General features: G+C 39.7%; 1 protein-coding gene across 4 annotated transcripts in view; it reads left to right on the top strand.

The window, feature by feature from the left end:
* Positions 1–22,392, top strand: part of PCCA (propionyl-CoA carboxylase subunit alpha) — a 488,979-nt gene that overhangs the window by 451,861 nt on the left and 14,726 nt on the right. The window lies entirely within an intron of this gene.

Below are 22,392 nucleotides of genomic sequence, written 5' to 3' on the forward strand. Positions count from 1 at the left end.
TCCTTCTGCTTGCTCTGGGCTGTCTTTGTTGTTGTTCCTCGAGTTCTTGTAGACGTAGGGTTAGGTTGTTTGTTTGAAATGTTTCTAACTTTTTTAGGTGGGCCTGTATCACTATGATCTTCCCTCTCAGGACTGCCTTGGCTGTGTCCCATAAGTTTTGGGTTGTTGTGAGTTCATTTTCATTTGTTTCCAAAAACCGTTTGATTTCTTCCCTAATATCATTCTTGACCCATTCATTGTTTAATAGCATGCTGTTTAATCTCCATGAATTTGAGTGTTTTCGGTTTTTTCCCTTGGGGTTGGTTTCTAGTTTCAGTCCCTTGTGATCCGAGAAATTGCTTGGTATGATTTCAATTTTTTTGAAATTGTTGAGGCTTGTTTTGTGTCCTATCATGTGGTCGGTCTTTGAAAATGTTCCATGTACATTTGAAAAAAATGTGTACTTAGCTTCTTTGGGATGGAGGGTTCTGTAAATATCAGTAAAGCCCAGTTCGTCTAGGATATTTTTCAATGCCACAATATCTTTGTTGATATTTTGTTTGGAAGATCTGTCCATTTTTGATAGAGGGGTGTTAAAATCCCCACAATAATTGTGTTGCTGTCCATATCTTTCTTGAAGTCTTCTAAGATTTTCTTTATGTATTTGGGTGCTCCTATGTTGGGTGCATATATATTTACAATATTTATGTCTTCTTGGTGAATTCTTCCCTTGAGTATTATGAAATGACCTTCTGGGTCTCTCTTTATGGACCTTCTTTGGAAGTCTATTTTGTCAGATATGAGTATTGCTACCCCGGCTTTTTTTTTTCCTGTCCATTTGCTTGGAAAATTTGTTTCCAGCCCTTCACTTTCAACCTGTGCAGATCTTTTATCCTGAGGTGGGTCTCTTGTAGACAGCATATGTGTGGGTCATGTTTTCTTATCCAATCAGCTATTCTATGTCTTTTGATTGGAGCGTTTAATCCATTTACGTTTAAGGTTATTATTGATAGGTACTTATTCATTGCCTTTTATGTACGTGTGATCCTCTCTCACTCTCTCTTTTCCTTTCTTTCCTTAAAGCAGTCCCTTCAGCATCTCTTGCAGAGCTGGTTTAGTGGAAGTGTATTCTTTTAGACTTCTTTTGTCTGAGAAGCTTCTTATTTGGCCTTCTATCTTAATTGAGAGCCTTGCTGGGTAAAATAGTTGTGGTTGCATGCCTCTGGTTCTCATTACTTGGATTATTTCTTGCCATTCTCTTCTGGCTTGGAGTGTTTCCATTGAGAAGTCAGCTGTTAGCCTTATTGGGGCTCCCTTGTATGTTACTTCCTGTTTCTCCCTTGCTGCCTTTACGATTCTCTCTTTGTCTTGAAATTTTGCCATTTTAATGATGATGTGTCTTGAGGTGGGCCTCTTTGGGTTCCTCTTGATTGGGACTCTCTGTGTTTCCTGTATTTGTGTGACTTTTGTCTCATCAAATTAGGGAAGTTTTCCATCATCACTTGTTCAACTAGGTTTTCTATCCCTTGTTCTTCTTCTTCTCCTTCTGGTATCCCTATTATACGGATATTATTACGTTTCATATTGTCTTGCATTTCTCTTAATCCCTCTTCATTCTTTCTGAGCCTCTTTTCCCTTTCTTGCTCTTTCTGGGTGTTTTCTTCTATTTTGTCCTCTAGCTCGCTGATCCAATCTTCTGCTTCATCGATCCTGCTTTTCATTCCTTCTACTGTGTTCTTCATTTCAGAGATTGTATTCTTCATTTCCTCTTGGCCCTTGTTCAGAGTTTCTATATCCTTTTTTATGCTGATAAGTAGTTTTCACTGAGTTCATTGTAGCTTCGCTGTAGTTTCTCATAGCTCATTGTGAGCTCATTGAGCTTCCTGACAATCACTGCTTTGAATTCAATATCTGATAGTTGAATTGCCTGTATTTCATTTAGCATTCTTTTTGAGGCTTCCTCCTTTCCTTTCATTTGGGGAGTATTTCTTTGTCTTCCCATTGTTTGTGAGACTCTTCTTGTTCACCTCAGCTTCGTATATTGATCTGTTCTGGCTCCCTGGGTTTATGATGTGAACTTCTTTAGTAGAGTAGCAGTGAGTTTCAGTGGTGCTGTTTCCTTGACCCCCCAAGCTCGCTGGTCTTGGGCTGTTGTTTAAGTTGGCTTTGTGTTTGCCTTTGGGTTTTGATTGTCGTTGAGTCTTTCTTTGGTGGTTCCTTCCCGCCAGCTGGTTAAATGTGGGTCACTCTGTCCACCACCTTCTGTATTTTGTTGTGCTGGTGAGGGCAGGTTGTGTTGAGGCTGGTTCTTCTTGATGCAGCACTCCCCCTAGGATCCGTTCTTTGTTCTTTCGGTTCTGCCACAATCCTTGGTCCTCTGTTTTCAAAAATGCTGAAATATGTTGGTTGCTTGCCTTTCTACTCCAAAGATCGGTCAGAACTCTCTCCCCTGAGCAGAGGGAAGCTAAATCTGCTCCTTCCTACTCCGACGCCATCTTAGATCTAATATCATTCTTTTCATTATACAGAGTGTGCTTTGCAAGCATTTCTAAGATGGGATGATATTCCTTGCATCCACACTTCTGCTGCAGAGCACTTTAACACAAAGAAGCACATTTGTCCATCATGTTAAGTGACAGAAATAAGATCAAAGCTCATGTGAACTTTGTTGTACTTCCTGATATAAACAAGTCAGATATATTTGACATGAACAAAACAGCATTTTTCTTTTACACATGGCAATTTTCAAAACAACACCGAAGAAGAAAGGAAAAAATTAGTTTGTGTGTTTCTTTTTTTTTTTTTATTTTTTTAAATATATTTTATTGATTATGCTATTACATTTGTCCCATTTCCCCCCTTCTCTCCCCTCCACCCTGTACCCACCTCCCACCCACATTTCCCCCTTTAGTTCATGTCCATGTGTCATACTTATGAGTTCTTTAGTTTCTACATTTTCCGTACTATTCTTGCCCTCCCCCTATCTATTTTCAACCTACATTCTATGCTACTTATTCTCTATACCTTTTCCCCCTCTCTCCTCCTCCCACCCCCCTGCTGCTAACCTCCATGTGCCCTCCATTTCTGTGGTTCTGTTCCTGTTCTAATTGTTTACTTAGTTTCTTTTGGTTTTGCTTTAGGTGTGGTTGTTAATATTTGTGAGTTTGCTGTCCTTTTACTATACATGTCTTTTCTTTATCTTCTTTTCTTAGATAAGTCCCTTTAGCATTTCATAAAATAAGGGCTTGGTGATGATGAACTCCTTTAACTTGACCTTATCTGAGAAGCACTTTATCTGCCCTTCCATTCTAAATGAGAGCTTTGCTGGATAGAGCAATCTGGGATGTAGGTCCTTGTCTTTCATGACTTGGAATATTTCTTTCCAGCCCCTTCTTGCCTGTAAGGTGTCTTTGGAGAAATCAGCTGACAGTCTGATGGGAACTCCTTTGTAGGTGACTGTCCCCTTACCTCTTGCTGCTTCTAGGATTCTCTCCTTCGTTTTTACCTTGGCTAATGTAATTATGATGTGCCTTGGTGTGTTTCTTCTTGGGTCCAACTTCTTTGGGGCTCTCTGAGCTTCTTGGATTTCTTGGAAGACTGTTCCCTTTGCCAGATTGGGGAAGTTCTCCTTTATTATTTGTTCAAATACGTGCTCAATCTGTTGCTTTTCCCCTTCCGATTCTGGTACCCCTATAATTCGGATATTGGAACGTTTAAAGGTGTCTTGGATGCTCTTAATCTTTTCCTCAATTTTTTGAATTCTTATTTCATCATGCTTTCCTGCTTGGTTGATTCTGTCTTCCTTCTGGTCCACTGTATTGTTTTGAGACTCATATTCCTTCCTTTCACTATTGGCTCTCCTCCGCGTGTCTTCCTGCATCTGTTTTATGGTAATCTGCATTCTTTCATCTAAATTTTGTCCAAAATCAACCAGTTCCGTGAGCTTTCTGATCACCAGTGTTTTGAACTGCGCATCTGATAGATTGGCTAATTCTTGGTCGCTCGAAAGGATGAGTCCTGGGGGACTGATCTGCTCTGTTGAAAACATATTTTTTTTTTCCTGTCTCTCCTTTTTTTTTTTTCGGTCTGGTTGCGCTTGTTACGGTGGGGGGCGGAGCCTTAGGTGCTCACCGGGGCTGGGCACCGCAGTTGCTAGATTGTGACGTTATATGTGGGGGCGGGGCGGGAGCGGGAGTGGGGTGGGAGAAAACAATGGCGGTAGTTCTGTTCCCCTGGACTCAGACCCTTGTCTGGGCTTCCGGGCCGCGAGTTCTGCCCTGGTCCACAATCACTGCCCCTCTGGGTCTGCCAGCCGCAGCTTGCGTACTCAGGGATCACTGCTGCCTTCTTGCGTGCCGGATGGCTTTTGCACCGATTTCTCGCCAAACCTTCCCCCGACCTCCGTGCGCCGCCGACCCGAGCCAGCCCCGCGCCCGCACGGCTCGTCTTCTCCTACCAGTCCGGATGATCGTGTCCACTTCAACTTCTTGGCTGCCCGACTTCCATTCAGATAAATCCTCTGCCGGATCTGGGTGTTATTCTGATAGTTAATTATTGTTGTAAATTATTGGTTTTCTAATCTTGGTTGTACGAGGAGGTACGGTGCGTCCACCTATTCCTCCATCTTGCCAGAAGTCCAGTTTGTGTGTTTCTGATTCATTGGTTGCTTGAGACTTCTAGAGTCACTTGGATTTATCTCTAACTTAAGAGTCTCTCATATAGAGTTTTGCCAAAATATTCAAATCATGTTTGTGCCATTTGGGGGAGAGAATCACAGATCTCTTTTTTTAGAGATAAAATAGGCAATATTTGAAACTCAACTGAGATCACTCTACCTCTAAACTTAATTGAAGTTAAGAAATTTGGCAAAAATGGATCCCCCTGTCCAGGAGAGGAACTACATGGTTTTGGTTCAATCCATCTTCTCCTGAGAACTTCTTCAGATTGAGGTTATTCATTTTAAAATGAATGGATTTAGCAGACCCTCCATATTCTAATAAGATTGTAGAAAAGTTTAAAGTTATATAAAACTCAAACTTGTTCAGTGTATAATTTCCTCTTGCAGATGCCAGACCAAAGGCAATAGTAATCTAGCACTTATATTTGTTATCATTTGTTGAGACTAGAATTCTCCTTGGGATATATATCTATATATAATTTTTCAATATTAAAGTTTCTTTAGAAGGGATTTGTACTTAATCAATTTGTATAATAACATATGCATTCCACTTGAAGTTACCTTGCCAACTTTTCTGGGACTTTTGAGGTTCCCTGTAGTTTTTAATAAGCCAAGAGATCAAATGAATACTCCCCCAGTTGCCCAGATATTGGGCAGTTAGGGCTGGTTTTAGGTCATATAAAATCTGTAAACATTTAAAGAGAGCCCTTACACTAGAAGGTTACTCATGAAAAAGGAGAGGCTTTCAATCTGCAATATACTGACATGTTTTTACCCCTAAGCTCAAATTCCAATGTATGCACTCTAACTCAGGGACAGCAACATTGGGGTCAAAGAAAAATTAGTGGCAGAATAACTATAAGTACCAAAAAACTCCCCAAACTTTGAAATATGAAGTAGACAACACTATATGCAAAAGATACATTAAAGATGTTCCTTCTGTAAGCAGAGTTATGCCACAGACTGGGTGGTTTAAACAACAGAAATGTATTTCCTCACACTTTTGAAGTCTTGAAGTCCAATATTAAGGTGTTGGCAGATTTGGTTTCTTCTGAGGCCTGTCTCTTTGGCTTGCAGATGGCCTTCCTCTTTCTCTGTCCTTATTTGACCTTTCTTCCCTGTGATCACACTCCTCATTTAACCTTAATCATCTCATCAAAGGCACTGTCTCCAGGTATAGTTATTTTGGGGTTAGGGCTCTAACATGTGAATTTTGGGGTGACACAGTTCAGTCATAACAAGTCATGAAAACAGCTAAGGTTTACTGGACATTTGTGTGCTGGCCATTGGGCCAGACAGTTCACATCTATTATCTAATTTAAATCTTAATGTAGGCCTACAGGTTGTTGTTGGGTCCCCTCCACCCCCTGCCATAGTTAAAAAGTTCTACAAAATAAATCTGTATTCTCTCATTTAATAGATGAGGAACTGAGGCAAGAAAGTGAGGCAATGTACCATGGACCAGGGGTGTCAAAGTCATTTTCACAGGGGCCACATCAGCCTTGTGGTTGCCTTCAAAGGGCCGAATGTGATTTTAGGACTGTATAAATGTAACTACTCTTTAATTAGGGGTAAGGAGCTCAGCGCTGTGGCCAGGTAGAAACAAGGTGCTAGGCTGGATAAAACAAGGTGGAGGGCCAGATTCAGCCCTGAGGGCTTGTGTTTGCCATCCATGTCACAGACCATACAAGTCAGAATCTGGACCCTAATTTTATACAGTACAAGCCCTATACTCATAACTTCTTACGTTGATCAGTTATTATCATATATGAAGAAAGAATATGCCATTCAGAAGATATTTCTACCTAGCAGGAGTCAAAGAAACATTTTTTGGACTCTATCTGGTTTCGCTGCTTTTCTGGGCCTGGAGCTAAAACACAACTGAGGCCTAGATGTTATCTCTAATTTTACCAAAACTCTATCTGTGTGGTCAACAGACCTGAGTCTTTTTTCCCCTACAGTTATTTGATCCTGAGCCAAACCTCATTGTCCTGAGGGCTGAATGCTTAAGGAAGTGATCATGCAAGGGAGGAGGAGACAGGTGAGTCTGGGTGCTGGGTGAGGCCAGTTTGAATCAGCTGTTTGTTTCCCCATTCTGCTTGCCAAGGAATTTTCCTGGCTTCAAATTTCCTTCTCATGATAAATTAGAAACAGAGACCCAAAGTCTGGAAGATTATAATAGATCAGCAGAGGTAGGACCAAGTTTTCAGTCTGGAGAATACTCATGAGAATTGAATGGAAGGTCAAATTAGGCTAAAAATATTATCAGAGGAAATCCCAAATGAGGAAGAAAGGCCTGCAGACTTCCATTAAGTTATATGTTTGTGTGCACCGGAGAAACTTTGAGATCCTTATGTTTTGATGAATTCTAGACCTACCAAGAGCAGCATCCAGTGCTTCTCAGGGAAATGCCCATGATTTCTGGTGTCTGAATTTTGACTTGAGATGTTGTGATTTATAATAAGAAATATATATTTGGTGTTTGTTGCATTTCTATTACAGAACTCATAAAACCCTTAGAATTTCCCAAGTGAAATGAGTGATTGAGGTAAAAGGAAGTCTCTTTTAACCACACCTGAGCTTATGTTAATGTGGTGACTTTTGGAAACTCCTAAGGATGGATGGTTGAGAGTCACCAGGGAACCAACCAGGTGATTAAAAGGTTGGAACTTTCAGCCCCGTCTGGAAAGTGGAGAGGGACTGGTGGCTGAGTTAATCAAATGGTCAGTGATTTAATCAAGTTTGCCTGGAAATGAAGCCTCCATAAAAATTGTTTAACTGAAAGCATTTGGATGACTTCTGGATTGGTTGGATTGGTGAATACATGGACATGCTAAGAGGTGGCATGACTGGAGATGTTATGGAAGCTCTGCACCCCTTCTTCCATGACTTACCCTATGTATCTCTTCTATCCAGCTGTTCCTGAGCTGTATCCTTTTCTAACAAACTGGTAATCTAGTAAGTAAACTATTCTCTGAGGTGTATAAACTATTCTAACAAAGTATCAAACTTAAGGAAGGGCTTGAGAGAACTTCCAGTTTATAGCCAATCACTGAGAACTACAACCTCCACTTGTGATTGGCATCTAAAGTGGGGGGCGGTCAGGTGGGACCATGTCCTTAGCTGATCTCCAAGTAGTGTCAGAAATAAACTGAATTGTAGAGCACTCAGTTGGTGTCCAAACTGGGTGTTTTGCTTGGTATAAGGAAAATGCTTATGCATTTGGTGGCTGGAGTATTCTGACCAGGTTTGAGCATGAAAAAGAGTTATTATTGCTTTTCACTTAATTTCTGCTCTATTTGTGAACATATATCAATAATAATAAAAAACAGTAATAATGGCTACTAAATATTAATTTGGCATTTAATGTATTCTGAACATTCCTCATATAAGAATTTACTTAATGCTCACAACTTTTTGAAGTTGGCATTATTATGATCCACAATTTATAAATAAGGTATATAAGACATAGGATTTGGGAAGTTATATAAATTTTCTAAGTGATAGAGTTACAAAAATCCCCCTCCAGATCCCAAAAGTTAAACCACTACTGTCACCTGCCTCCCATGCAGGGAAGCTTTCTTTAAGAAAAGAGCTATAATCAAAGGTCTACCTCATACTGATCACATCCTTTGTGGGACTTATATATACGAGGTCTGCCTAGGAAAAGTCCAGTCATTGTTAATATAATGACAATGGTTTGTGTGAATGATGTAACCTAGCAGCCAAGGAAAGTGAACTGAAATGCACAAGCGTGAACAATGACAACTTCACTGTACTTCACAGTGTGGGGGTGGTAGATGCCATTGAGTGAGCATGTGTATTCTGTGTGGCCATAGCATTCAAAATGACTGAGTGAGCAGAGCAATGAATCTGCGTCAAATTTTGTGTTAATCTTGAACATTTCTCTGTGGAAACTACTTGGATGATTCAGAAGGTTGCAGCCAAGAGCAACTGGTAATTGGCAGCTCCATTGTGATAACACACCCACTCATGCATCACATCTTATATGGAGTTGTTTGGCAAAACATCAAATCATCCAGGTTACTCTGCCCCCATACAACCCAGATTTGTCACTCTGTGACTTCTGGCTTTTCCCAAAACTAAAATCATCTTTGAAAAGGAAGAGATTTCATCCCATTTGAAATAGCAAAAAGAAAAATAAAATATCTAGGAATAAACCTAACCAAAGAGGTAAAAGACCTGTATTCAGAAAACTATATAACACTCAGGAAAGAAATCAAGGAAGACACAAACAAATGGAAACATACACCGTGTTCATGGATTGGAAGAATTAATATCATCAAAATGTCCATACTACCCAAAGCAATTTACACATTCAATGCAATTCCTATTAAAGTACCAATGACATATTTCACAGACATAGAACAAACACTTCAACAATTTATATGGAATTATAAATGACCCCAAATAGCTGCTGCAATTTTGAGAAAGAAGAGTAAAGTAGGAGAGATCACAATACCCAACACTAAACTATACTACAAGGCCACTGTAATCAAAACAGCCTGGTACTGGCATAAAAACAGGCACATAGACCAATGGAAAAGAACAGAGAGCCCAGAAATAAACCCAAGTCTCTATGGTCAATTAATATTTGACAAAGGAGGCAGCAACATAAAATGGAGTAAAAATAGCCTCTTCAACAAATGGTGTTGGGAGAACTGGACAGCCACATGCAAAAAAATGAAACTTGAGCACCAACTTACACCATATACAAAAATAAATTCAAGGTGGATAAAAGACTTAAATATAAAACATGACACCATTAAAGTCCTGGAGGAGAACGTAGGTAGGAAAATCTCAGATATTTCACGAAGAAAGTTTTTTACTGACTTGTCCCCTAGAGCAAAGTACATAAAGGAAAGAATAAACAAATGGGACCTCATCAAAATTAAAAGCTTCTGCACCGCTAAAGAAAACAGTATCAAAATTAAAAGAGAACCAACTGTATGGGAAAACATATTTGCCAATGATACCTCAGACAAGGGTTTAATCTCCAAAATGTATAAAGAACTTACATGACTACCCTCTAAGAAGACAAGTAACCCAATTAAAAATGGGCAAAGGACTTGAACAGACACCTCTCCAAGGAGGACATACGGAAAATCCAAAGACACATGAAACGATGTTCAATATCGCTAGCTAGCAGAGAGATGCAAATTAAAACCACAATGAGATACCACTTCACACCAGTCAGAATGGCCATCATAAACAAAGCAACAAACAAGTGTTGGAGAGGTTGTGGAGAAAAGGGGTCCCTAGTGCACTGTTGGTGGGACTGCAGACTGGTACAACCACTATGGAAAGCAGTATAGAACTCCCTCAGAAAACTAAAAATGGATCTGCCTTTTGACCCAGCAATTCCACTGCTGGGACTCTATCCTAAGAATACTAAAACACCAATCCAAAAGAACCTATGCTTCCCAATGTTCATAGCAGCACAATTTACAATAGCTAGATGCTGGAAACAACCAAGATGCCCATCAGTAAATGAATGGATCAAAAAAACTATGGTACATTTACACAATGGAATTCTATGCAGCAGAAAGAAAGAAGGAGCTCCTACCCTTTGCAACAGCTTGGATGGAGCTGGAAAACATTATGCTAAGCGAAACAAGCCAAGCAGTGAAAGACAAATACTATATGATCTCACCTTTAACAGGAACCTAAACAACAAAACAAAGAAACAAGCAAAATATAACCAAAGATACTGAAATAGAGGCCAGGCTGACAGTGCCCACAGAAGAGAGTAGAGGGGATCTCAGGGGACAGTGGGAAGGGTTCACGGGAACAAACTTAAAGGACACATGGTCAAAAACTAAGGGGAGGGTGGTAATGGGAGGGAAGTGGGGAGGGGTGGGAGGCTGGATTGAGAGTAAAAAGGAGAAAACTGTATTTGAACAATGATTAAAATAAAAAAAAAGGAAGAGATTTCAGACTATCGATGAGAATCAGGAAAATACGATGGGACAGATGATGGTGGTTGGGAGAACTGTGTGAGGTCCCAAGGTGCCTACTTTGAAGGGGACTGAGGTGTCCTTCAGAGGCACTCTCTGTACTTGTATCTTCTTCATTCTAACAGTCGAAGTGTCTCTCTTTTTCATATTACATGGCTGGATAGCTTCTGGATATACCTTGTATTTATATTGTGTCATTCATGTGTTTTTTCTCTGTGACCAAATTATGGTGATTGAGGTCAGGTACTATTTTTTCCTATTTATTTTGTATTTTTATATTGCCCAGATATGCTTGGTAACTAGTTTTTGAATGAGAGAAGCAAACTATTTCTCTAATTCACTGTGTACCTCTTTAAATGTCTAAAGAAAGGATAATTATAGAATCTCGCACTGCCTGATCCAGAAGTTCTTTTAATATCAGAACCAATTTCCTTCCTTTTAGCTTAGAGCATGATATAGTATTTGCAAAATTTAATCTATATTTGATCCCAAATATAGAACCATAGAGCTAGTTTTGAATCTGAGATATCTTTTAACGTGTAATTTTTAAAAATCCACTATTTTCTTTTCTTAGACAATTAGAGGTGCCTGGGAAGGAGATGGGGAATCATATTTGGTGAATATTTACTGTCAGGCATTTGCTAGGAACTTTGCAAATCTGTGTCAATTTAATCCCCTGATCATTTAATATATCTGTTATCTTGATTTTAAAAATGAAGATACTTGTTTTGAGAAGTTAAGTCAATTGGCCAAAAGGTGGTATCTGTGAGGATGTCAGACTCAGGTCATTTGGCTTCAAAAACTTGTGCTTTTCACTCTCCTTTGCTGTGTCCAATATGATAGCCATATTCCCTCTTCCCTAGATTGACCATGTAGCTTTACAGGTATTGTTTACCCTCCAGTGTTGTATGTTCTCTGTATGTACTATATGAAGCATGCCAGAAGTCCACTTAGTAGATCAGGTTAAATTGCTAAGATGTGTCAGGTTTCTAAATTATAAAATTGTTACATAGTTTCCTGGTATTGTATCATTCCCAGTACTTTGGACCAATGGTTGTTGGGTTGTGTTGGGAAGGAAAACTTTCTCCTCTATCCTGTCAGATTCAATACCTGGAGCCTTGCCAGTTAAACTGACAAAAAATAGATTATCAAGAGAAAAACAGATTATATTATGTATTTACACATGGGAGTTCACAAAGAAATGTGACCTAAGGAAGCAGTTAAAATTTAGGGCTACCTACCATTTTAACAAAGGACAATAGAGTGTGGAGGTTAGACAAAGGAAAAAGAGGTTTGGGAATTCTGTGATGGGTGTAAACTATGGGGAGGTAACTAGCAAATGTATAACAAATAAGGTTGTTTTGTATGTTCATTATGTAGCTTCGAGTTTTATCTAGAGTAGTTGTCTTCTTAGCACCGGGGTGGTTCTCCTGGTAAGGATTAGAGAGATGCCTTTACAAAACAAATTTATGCCCTGCTCTTAGAGTGCTGATTGCTTTCAGCTCAAACAATCCTTACACTAAAGTAGCATATTTTGAGGTGGCCTGCTATAATCCTCTTTAGTTGTTTTGTGCTTTGATTTTCTTAGCCAGCAGTTTACTTACACAGTATTATTATCAACTCTACTTTTGTCTCCTTTGTCTTTGTATAGTTTAATTTCTGAGTAATACAAGCCAACATCTTAGCATATTAGATTCTGAATTTCTTTACTGAATTCATAATAGCAAAAAATATTTTAGTAAAAAAACCATATAAAGTAAAAAATGTTGTTGCCTGGCATTGGCTCACTTCCCATCCTCCACTGTTTCAACTCATGACTGAAGAACTTACAGGGAAAGGTGAAGCTGTGCAGCCTTTCCCCCCAGTTTTCACTTGTTCTGCACCCTATTGATGGCATAACTTTAACTTGAGATGAGCAAATAAAAATTCAAGTAGAAGAGGAAAAAAGAGAGATGGGGACCATAGCAAAATGGTACACTTCACTACCTCAGTGCTTATTTACAGAATTATGTTTTTTATAACATTCCCTGAAATTTTCTGTAAGTTCATGTTGCCCTGGTTATAGATTTTCAACAGAATACTTCATTTTACCCCAAATTATATAGTGCTTTAAAAAGGTACCTTCTTACTGAATAGCTTATAAACTCCTAATTCATAAAACAATTCAGGATACAGAATAGAAATAGCCTGTACTATTAACAGATATTGGTATTGTTACACAATTGAATACAAGGCTTTTAAAAATATATAATATTTTTCTTGTGTAAAAAAGAAAGAAATGACTCATTATAGTCATGAGTCACCGAGACTCCTGATCAAACAGAACCCACATGTTCTGTTGTGTGTTCTATACAGTGCATTGTCAATGGACTTGCCTTTGTGGATGCAAAAGTGCCACTTATTCCAGCAAATTACCTTTGTGGCATATATATCTGCTTGTTAGACCACTTGTGGGCACCTGGGCAAAGCAGAGGCTGGGTCCCTTTATTACAGCACACCTGCACAAGGCATCCAAGTAGCATCAGGCACTGGGGAAGAGGCCCCAAGAACAGACTTGCTCCTTCAGAACCCTACTGAGGACTTGCCCTCAGTGCGCTCCTTCCCCACAGGTTAGGAGTGGGGTTGGCTTCCTATACCATCATTTTTTTCTGTTTCGTAATTTTGGGATCTGTCTTAAGACACAGTGATGCAAATTACAAGGAACATTAACTCTGTGAAACACAATTGAGGGAATAAATCCTATTAAGTATTGGGCTTAATGTTTAATTTTCAATTTTCAGCACTATTGTTACAGAACACACAAGGGGGGGGGGGCCTGGGATGATATACTATTATTAAAAGAAGGCCCCGGTCCATTACGTCCGCTGCCCTAGGAAAGACGTCTCTCAATGCCAGAGATTCGTGAAAAGGAAAAGAAAATGTTTATTTACTGCTATACTAACTTAAAGTAGTGACCTAATGTCTTTATCAAAAAAATCCTAAAGTCCCTAAAAACACCCACAAACACACAGTCCTTCCTTCCTTCCCCCTTTGCCCAGTCCAGAGTACCGTATCTCAGGAAAGGAAATAGAAGTCCATGGCTTAGGCAGTCCTCTGGTTCTTCCCAGTTAGTACTCCCTCTCGACTGGGAGACCTCCCTGGATTCCCGGCACCCTCGACTGAGTCACCAGGATCTCTGCTAAAACCAGGTGGTGGTTCCCCCTTCTAAAGCTGTGGGGGTCCCCACTCTGCCAGGCATGTGGTCCTCTCTCTCTCAGGGCTGCAGGAAGGGAGAGTCCCCACTCTGCCAAAACTGCATGGTTCTCTCCTCCAAGGCTGCCGCGTGGTTCTCCCTCTCTCAGGGCTGCAGGAGTCTCCACTCCGTCAAGGCCGCGTGGTTTCTCTCTCAATGGCTGCCGTGTCCGTGTTTAAATCCCCCGTGCCAATCTTCTTCTGCAGCCCCATTTCCGACTCCTCCTACACTTGGGCACACTTGCCCTCAATCTGCTGTCTTCTCCAGCTTTTCTGGTCGCCATCGTGGGTCTGGGCAGGTGTCACCCCATGTCATGGAGCCAATCTTCTCCCAGCTCCCACGCAGGCGCTGTAACTCAGGGGACCTGCCTCCCAGGTCCCATCTTGGGGGGAAGGTCCCTTTCCATCCCCCTGGTCTTGAGCATGGCCATAGCTATTTAGCATATCTAAGTGACCAGCCAAAGGCTATAGGTATGCTAAATGACCATGCCATGGTTAGCTGCAAAGCTGCCCTGCATGTTCTTGCTCTGTGTGCCCCTTCCCCCAACTCACACCTGTGGGGGGAAGGGGTGAAGACACCTTAAAATCTCCTGGACACCTTGAGTTCTGGACCCCATCTCAAATGCCCATTTGGGGTCCCCTCTCTTGGCTGCACCCTATAACACTATTGTTTAAAAAAGAAAAGCTTTTAGGATATTGGAGTTGGAAAGACCCTGTGTTTCTGACTAAAAAACAAAATTTTAGAAAATTGGGTTAGTTTTTTGTATTATTGACAGACATTCCCATGTTTTTCTCTTCAGGAAATACTGTCCTTTGGGAACAAGCCAGAGATACACACTAACTTAACTCACTCGTTCCTTCAAAGGCTTTGATAGTATCCTTAAGGTAGTTCTTCTTTTCTCTAAGAAAACATTCCTTTATTTATAGCAAGCATTTTTAAAGATTAGTTGCTGAAATGGCTTCATGTATTTTTGTTGTTTTGTTTTGTTTTGTTTTGTTGAAATTTGCTTCCCTCTTTGGTTTTTGTGCTTCCTCCATTGAAAACTGTCCTTGATGAGATTCTTGCTCGTTGTGGTACACTGACTGGTCCAGCAAAAGACTGAAGTTTAAGAACCAATTTCGTAGTTAAAAACAAAACAAAACAAAACCTTGATTATAGATGGATTCATAAATGTAAGTGAACGAGTGTTGAAAGTGATGCATTATGTCACTGCAACATATTGACGTTATCAATTATATGTCATTAAACAGCTAAGCTAACTGAATGATTTACTTTGTATTTAACTGCCTTTTCAATTAAAGGGAGCAAATGCTGAGGAACTGGGATGCAATATCAGAAACCATATATCTTCCCCCGTTAACACCAGCATCGCTGACACACCAAGTGAGAAGCATGTTGGCGTTTTGCTGCAGGCCGTACTGCTCTAGTTTAAATGGTCTAAACAAGCGATTAATGATTGGGAGCAGGCCCTTACACTATTTCCAGATCTTTTCCTCTATGCATTTCCATTAAGTAACCTAGCTACATGCGTGGGAGGTGTTATTTCAGAGTAGTTCACACTATTTATTTTACTGATGTGTTTCCACAGCAAGAGCCCTTGCTGTTTCCTCATAGTTGTTTTTTTTAATATTTAGCATAATGACCTAAACTTTAAATTGTTTGATTTTTGGTAGCAATACAGGTGTTCTCAGTTCTGCAGTCAGCTATATAAGGGCTGCTTCTATGGTGAAAGGTAGACTGTTGGTCCCAATAAAGAAACTAGACTCCCCTCGCCCCCCACACATTTCAGTGGTGATAACTTCAACCAGGCAGTTCTATTTTCTTGGCACATTATTTTACTATCTTGCACATTAATTTGGTATTTGGATTTCACAAGTCTAAACTACACAAAGGATTTCTCAAACATGCAGTTGTAGTGGATGGGTCTATTAACTGTTACTCTGAGGTTGAGAATTTGAACTATTAACTGGCCCACTGTATTTGTTCTCTGTGTAAAATTTTGTCATAACAGTGCTAATTACTAGGCAGCTGAATTTATTTTAAAAAGTGCACAGCAGCAATTTGCACCTTACTGTTGCTTTGCCATTAAAAAAATTGGGAACACATACATGGGGCGCATGCAATTGATTTATGAACTTCCAAAGAACATGTTTCTCTATGGATCTTTAACAGTTGGACTTTATAGCATTTGATTTCTATATTTGTGTTTTTGAAATACTCATATTACCCCAGTAAGAGCTGTTGAGTGCTGAGTAGGGCATTTTAAACAGAAAGAATAGTGTTTTGAGGTAAGATTGAAACTTATTACATGCTTAAATTATTACATGCTTTTGTTTATTTTTATTTTCTTTTTTTGCTAGTTTAAAAAAAAAGAAAAGATAAAAGATTTCCTTTCCAGTTCCTTCCTGTGGAAGAAAAGGCAAAACCTGACACACTTGGAGGAGGCCTGCATGTCAGCCTTACAAACTCAGGGACCTAAGTAACCACATGGGATGGTCTGAAATTAAGACTTTCTAAGTAAAAGCAGGTCACGGCAGGTAGTCATGTCCTAGGCTGGTATTTTTTCCTAACAGAGGTCAATCTTTACCTTACCTGAGCCTGTCTGTTGTCTTTTTGCCTCTATGATAACATACCTTTGGAATGTCATATTTCCTTTTTCCAGATCCCTGAAAGCTCAGGTACCACACCAGGGGGAGACCACAAATCCCCTCATTGTTATCATTATCATGTTAACTGTCGACTATTAACTATCCTGAACCCACCTGTGTAAAAGTGTCTATCATTTTACCTTTATCCAATCCCAGAGTTCCCCCCACCAACCCTGCTTTCTCCTGCCTCTCTAACTTATCACCAGTAGATTTCTTGTAACCCCCTTATGCCTTCTCTTTTGATTGTAGTGTATAAAATAAGGTGCTAGGCTGCTATTTTCTCAGTCCATTGAGATCTTGCTTCTAGCAGTTGTCATCAGTTTGGCTCAAATACACTCACAAAAATTCTCTACAGGTTTCAAAGTTTCTTATGTTGACATGCCTATCTATGTGAAATCATGAACTGGAGTAGTCAAATTTGAGTGTTTTGCTGGTGGTGTTAAAATCATTGTTTTAATGGCAGATAGAAACTGTTCTGTTCTGTTGGATTCACAGCCTGAATAAATGCTTCTACTGAGTCTGTAACAGACCTAAGCCCGCTGAGTTTTGTTCTTTGTTTTATTGTGTTTTGGTCTATGAGAACAACTTAAAGTCTTGGGACCAAACTTATTTTTGCCTGTGGATGGGTCAGAAACATCCACTTCAGGTAGTTTACAAGTGTTACTCATTAACCCCGGAGCCCAAAACTCAGAGAGTTCTATATGAAAACTGCACATTCCATGTTTTCATGAGTGTATATTTAGATTAATTCCACATACCTCTTTTTTTTTGAAATCTTGGACCCACCCAGGGTAAGTTTGTGTTTTTAAGAGGAATGTGAAAAATTAAAATTTTTCCCAGTACAAGAGTTTTTCTGTACTTTTCAGAAATCCTGCTTGTGGGCAGAAAGGAAAGGTTTCAAAGAAACCTCATCTCCATATGGTTTTACTCCATAATCCTTTATCTTCCATCTTCAGCTCTCATTCCTTTGCTTTCTTGCCTGTGGCTACATTTCTATCTCTGCATCAATTAGCACAGTGATTTATACAACAAGCAAGCAGTTTAGAGGTAATGGTACACAATTAACATCTCATTCTACCATAAAGAGTATGCTAAATACCCCAGTCATTGCTTTCTCTGCCTGGAATTGAAATAAGTGTTTGTCCTAATTCATATGCTATCTGATGTGAAGTGGGCCTGCTTTGTACTGCACTACACCATTAATCTAATTATAGATAGCTGCAAATGAAGTGCTGTCTGAGCTGGGAGATTGAAGAAAATAGCCTTTTGTCATTTAGCATGACTCTGTGAAGCAAGATCACACTTTACAGGGCAGTACTACAAAGTGGAAATCTCAATAATATTGCTGCCTGTTGCATCTTTTCTAATTACAACAGCATTGTAAACACAACTGAGCGCTGATATATAAATAGAGCTGTAGATAATGCTGTCTTGTGGGTTGTCAGAGAAAGTCCTCTGAGTGCTGTTGGATTAAATGATGCATCCTGATTGACAGTTACCTTGAGACTATGCCGATGGAGTTGTCACAGAATTATGCTAACAGGCTGCTCCAGTGACAGCAGCTGTACAAGGCGCTTTTATCACTGTCTGCTCAATTCACCTTTTTCGCCAGGGTGGTACCTCCAAGAAAAGGACAGATTTTAATTGTGTATGTTTTTAGTGTTGTTTCTTGGCGATTTGGGTTGGTTTGGTATTGTTGGACCTGACTCCGAAGTAGAGGGTAAGGTAATTTGCATGGCCTTGAACATTTGGTACTTGTTTTCCTCAAGTGTTCACAATATATCTCACAGTATTTCTCACATAGGAAAGAAAATCAAGGTTGGATTACATTCATTATTCCACCAGGTGTTTTAATTTCCATTTAGTGTTTTTCTCTTTTTCTGACATGCTGTTGTTTTAAAACATGTATCATTTTTGAAGCTAGTCATTGTGGTCACTTGAACACTGACAGTTTTTCTCTAGCACAAGTTAGGGAAGTAGACTTTTAGGGAAACATTTGAGTGTTAGCTCTCAGTACCACACTGAAAATGAAGACATAGTTTAATGTTGGAGATCTTTGGACCAGATGATGTAAAACTTTGAGTAAGAAGAGATCCTTGTATTTGAAGAAAGGGATTTGCCACCTCACTAAATAAGCAAGGGCTAATGAACAGTATATGGCCAATGCTTTGGGATGTTAAGATAATTAATGTAAAATAATTCACAGTAATGGTTCATCATTTAAGGTTCATCATTTACTTTGACCCAGTGTGGACAGAGATGGCTCCCAGTTGACATGAAAAAACATGGTTCATCCACTGTACATATCCTCATTGTTGAAAGAATGGTATAGAAATGGAAACTGAAGCTAGGCTACTTTAAAAGGAACAAATCAGCCCTGGTTGGCGTAGCTCAGTGGATTGAGGGCGGGCTGGGAACCAAAGTGTCCCAGGTTCGATTCCCAGCCAGGGTACATTGCAGGCCATAACCCCCCAGCAACCACACATTGATGTTTCTCTCTCTCTCTCTCTCTCTCTCTCTCTCTCCCTCTCTATCTCCCTCCCTTCCCTCTCTAAAAAATAAATAAATAAATAAATAAAATCTTTAAAAAAAAGCTAGTCAAAAAAAATTCTTAAAAAAAAAAGGAACAAATCACAACTGAAAAAAGTACGTAAAGCATACTGAAAGCACCTGTTTTGCCAGGAGCCTACAGACCTCTAAATCATACAAACATATGAGAACATGGGATGTGTAAAATCGCTGGTGAATCTGGAGGTCTTCAAAGAAGCACATGGATTTAAACTCCATGAAGAGAAACATACATTAGTACAGACACCAGCAGGATGGGTTTTGTGGGACCATCTGAGGTGTTTAGGGCATCCATAGTTGGGGCTTTCTACTGTTTGCATACAGGCCAGGGCTGTGTATGTTGATGGCACTGGTGGGCATGCCCATTTGCATGATGTTTTTTTTTAGCCCAAACCATGATTGGTCCCCTCCTTTTCCCCCAGCAACCACAGCATTCTGCTCCTATCTTTTCTCTTTTTAGCAGGTTCCATGTTAAGAGCTGTATGTTAATTTTTAAAACAGTTTCCCTGTGTTCCTTTTCATTGTCCATCTCTTACCGTTTTCTTCTTGATCCTTTTATGTCTGGTATGATTTTTTTTTCTTTCTTGTGAACTTTTTGAGAGAAATCTTCTTGTTTGACATGGTTTTTCATTGCAGACACCATAAAATTAATTTGCTTAGAGATTGGGCTGGGATCATTTTACCATAATTAGAGTATGAGATAAGACTTCTTATGGTCTGTATGAGTGGAGGAGTCTAGCCAGTCTCTGCCTGAAGAGCACCTGTTCTACTTACATGGTGAGGTGTTTTTTTCAAGAACTTATTCACCTGGTTGCGGTTTGGAGCGCACCTTCTTAAACCCATAGAGTGAGAGGTTCCACCTAATGACCCACAGCCGCTGAACCAACAAGCAGTTGCTAATCCCTCAAGCCCACGTTTCTCATGACCTTGTAGGGCAAGTACCTCTGGCTTCTAGGATTATACTTGTCTGTCCTGTTGACTAGCCTTTTAAAATCTGGGGCTCTCAACCCCAAAACATACGTTTGTGGTTTTTCTGCTTGAAAAATCATAACAGCAGTTTAAAATCAACACTCTCCAGGGACATTTTACAGAATCCATTAGGAATATTTAAATGCTTAGCATAAAACCAAACTGCATGCATCATAGGGCATTTTCCTGAAATCTCTCAAAACTAGTTGGCTGCTCTGCCTGTGCCCCCTAAGAATTCAGAGAAACCAATAAATAGCAGTTTTGATCATAAACTTTGAAAGCCCTAGTGTACATTCTTAAATGACTTCTTTTCTGGGGCATCAAAAAGCTTTTACGGTTCTCACCAGGCAATTCGTTCTGATGGGCCCATATGCTGCACTCTGCTTAGATCCCATCCTGGCAAGCACCCCCATGTACGCTGCACGCGTGAGCCAAGAGGTTGTTTTAAGAAGGCGTGTTTGTATGGGCATGCTGAAAGGGTCAGGATAACATCAAAGGTAATCTTAAAAAGAGAAACTTCTCCATGCCTTCTCTTTTTATATTCAGAAAGGTCATTTCTAAGCCAACTATTTGCAATAAGGCCTCTCCTGAGGCGTTTACCCCGTTGTTATTTTTGCCTGTGATTACAATAAGTCGCTTATCCCCCAAACAGATTTAAGAACAATAAACAAATACAAAAGGAAAAGGAACATCTCATCAATAACAAAGACCTCATCTAAAGGCATTGAGTTCTGTGACTTTTTTACATCTCTTTCCAAGCAAAGCAGGAGTCCTACAGAGAAAGGAATCCAAAAGATATGAAAATTATAAAAATAGTAAAAGGATCCAGCTTTAGTCAGGATCTTGTCATTTCTGGGGAGAAATGCAGCTTGGGACAATCTTAGTGCTGTGTTTATATTAAGGCTTGTTTGTGATATATAGCTAAACTTAGTTTTTAAGGGTATCCACTGTGGTGAAATGTGATAAATTGTATTCTCAGTATACAGAGACACTTTCCCTGAATTTAGTGCTCACATTTTGAAGTCAAAGTAGGTGGTGGGGGGTATGGGTGGGGGTGGGGATAGATCCTTATGCTGTGCTGAAAAAACTGGGCCCAGTGCTGATCAGTCACATGGCTGATACCAGCAGTCACATGGCTGAAAAGTAACTTTTTTGTTGACTGGTGCTTCCAGTGATGTTGGATTTTCTTTCTAAGGTAGACAGAGCACAGGCACTAAAACTGTGCAATTTGGTACAATTATATTCTCCCCCCTTTGTTTCTATCCACCCCAATAAATTTAATGAAGGACTTAAAGATATAATTCCTCATTGATAAATAGTCTCTCTCTAACCAGAATATTTATTTGACTGACAGCAGAATGCACTCTTCTTGCTTTCTTCCCTTGCCACTTATGACTCAGATGAATTTTAATAGGAGCAAAAAGCTTTTATTTGCACTGTAATTTCACTCAAGGATCATAACCTTCAGAAACTGGCAGACACTTATATGTCTTGATTGCAAAACACACATTCAGGAGTAAAGAAACATGCAAAAGATGTTATTATCCAACCTGTCACAGTGTGGTAAATCTGCTCTGAACTTGGGCCATCAAAGCTCTTCCTTGGGGCCCTCCCCCCAGTCCTTTTTAAATAGGTCCTGTAAAGAGCACATTTAGAGATTTCTGCTGACCCTGCACTAAATTAAAGGGTGAATTCTATTTTGCTTTTGCATCCCTGCCATCACGATGCCCACAGGAGGCTTTGAGTTACAGCAGCTTTTTTGAACAAAATGAGGCTGCCTGGATGCTGCATTTGTCTACCCAAGGGAAATATGATCTGGTAGGAATCCAAAAATCTTCAGGTGGTCGTTCCTGCTTCACCGACTAACACTTCCTCAAACCATTTTATCTTGTTTTTGTTTGGACAGACCAAACTGAGGCTCATATATTTATTCACAGAGATCTAGGATTTCTCCTGCCAGGCAGAAATTCTCTTTACTAGAAATGTTCTGTTGGAACTGCCTTCAGTGGCTCTAATTGTTTGAGAGCCATCTACAAAAAGTGCCATTAAAATACTTGGCTGTGGATACTGTTTTCTTTCAGTGGATTTAAGCTCTTGATATATTGTCCCTTAGTACAGAAGATACTATCATATTTCATCTGTAGGTACCTTAACCATCTTGTAACAGAAAGACTACATAATGCTGTGCCTAAGAAGCTAAGCTAACATTTTCAATCGTGAATATAATATTTTATGTCACTGGATTTTAAATATTGGATTTTAAATTGAATTTTAAATATTGATTTGCCCCAAATGAACACTGAAACCCTTTGTCTTAAGTTATTGATACACAGTACAGTA

This window comes from Phyllostomus discolor, chromosome 11 (genome assembly GCF_004126475.2).
Source record: "Phyllostomus discolor isolate MPI-MPIP mPhyDis1 chromosome 11, mPhyDis1.pri.v3, whole genome shotgun sequence".
Taxonomy (NCBI): domain Eukaryota; kingdom Metazoa; phylum Chordata; class Mammalia; order Chiroptera; family Phyllostomidae; genus Phyllostomus; species Phyllostomus discolor.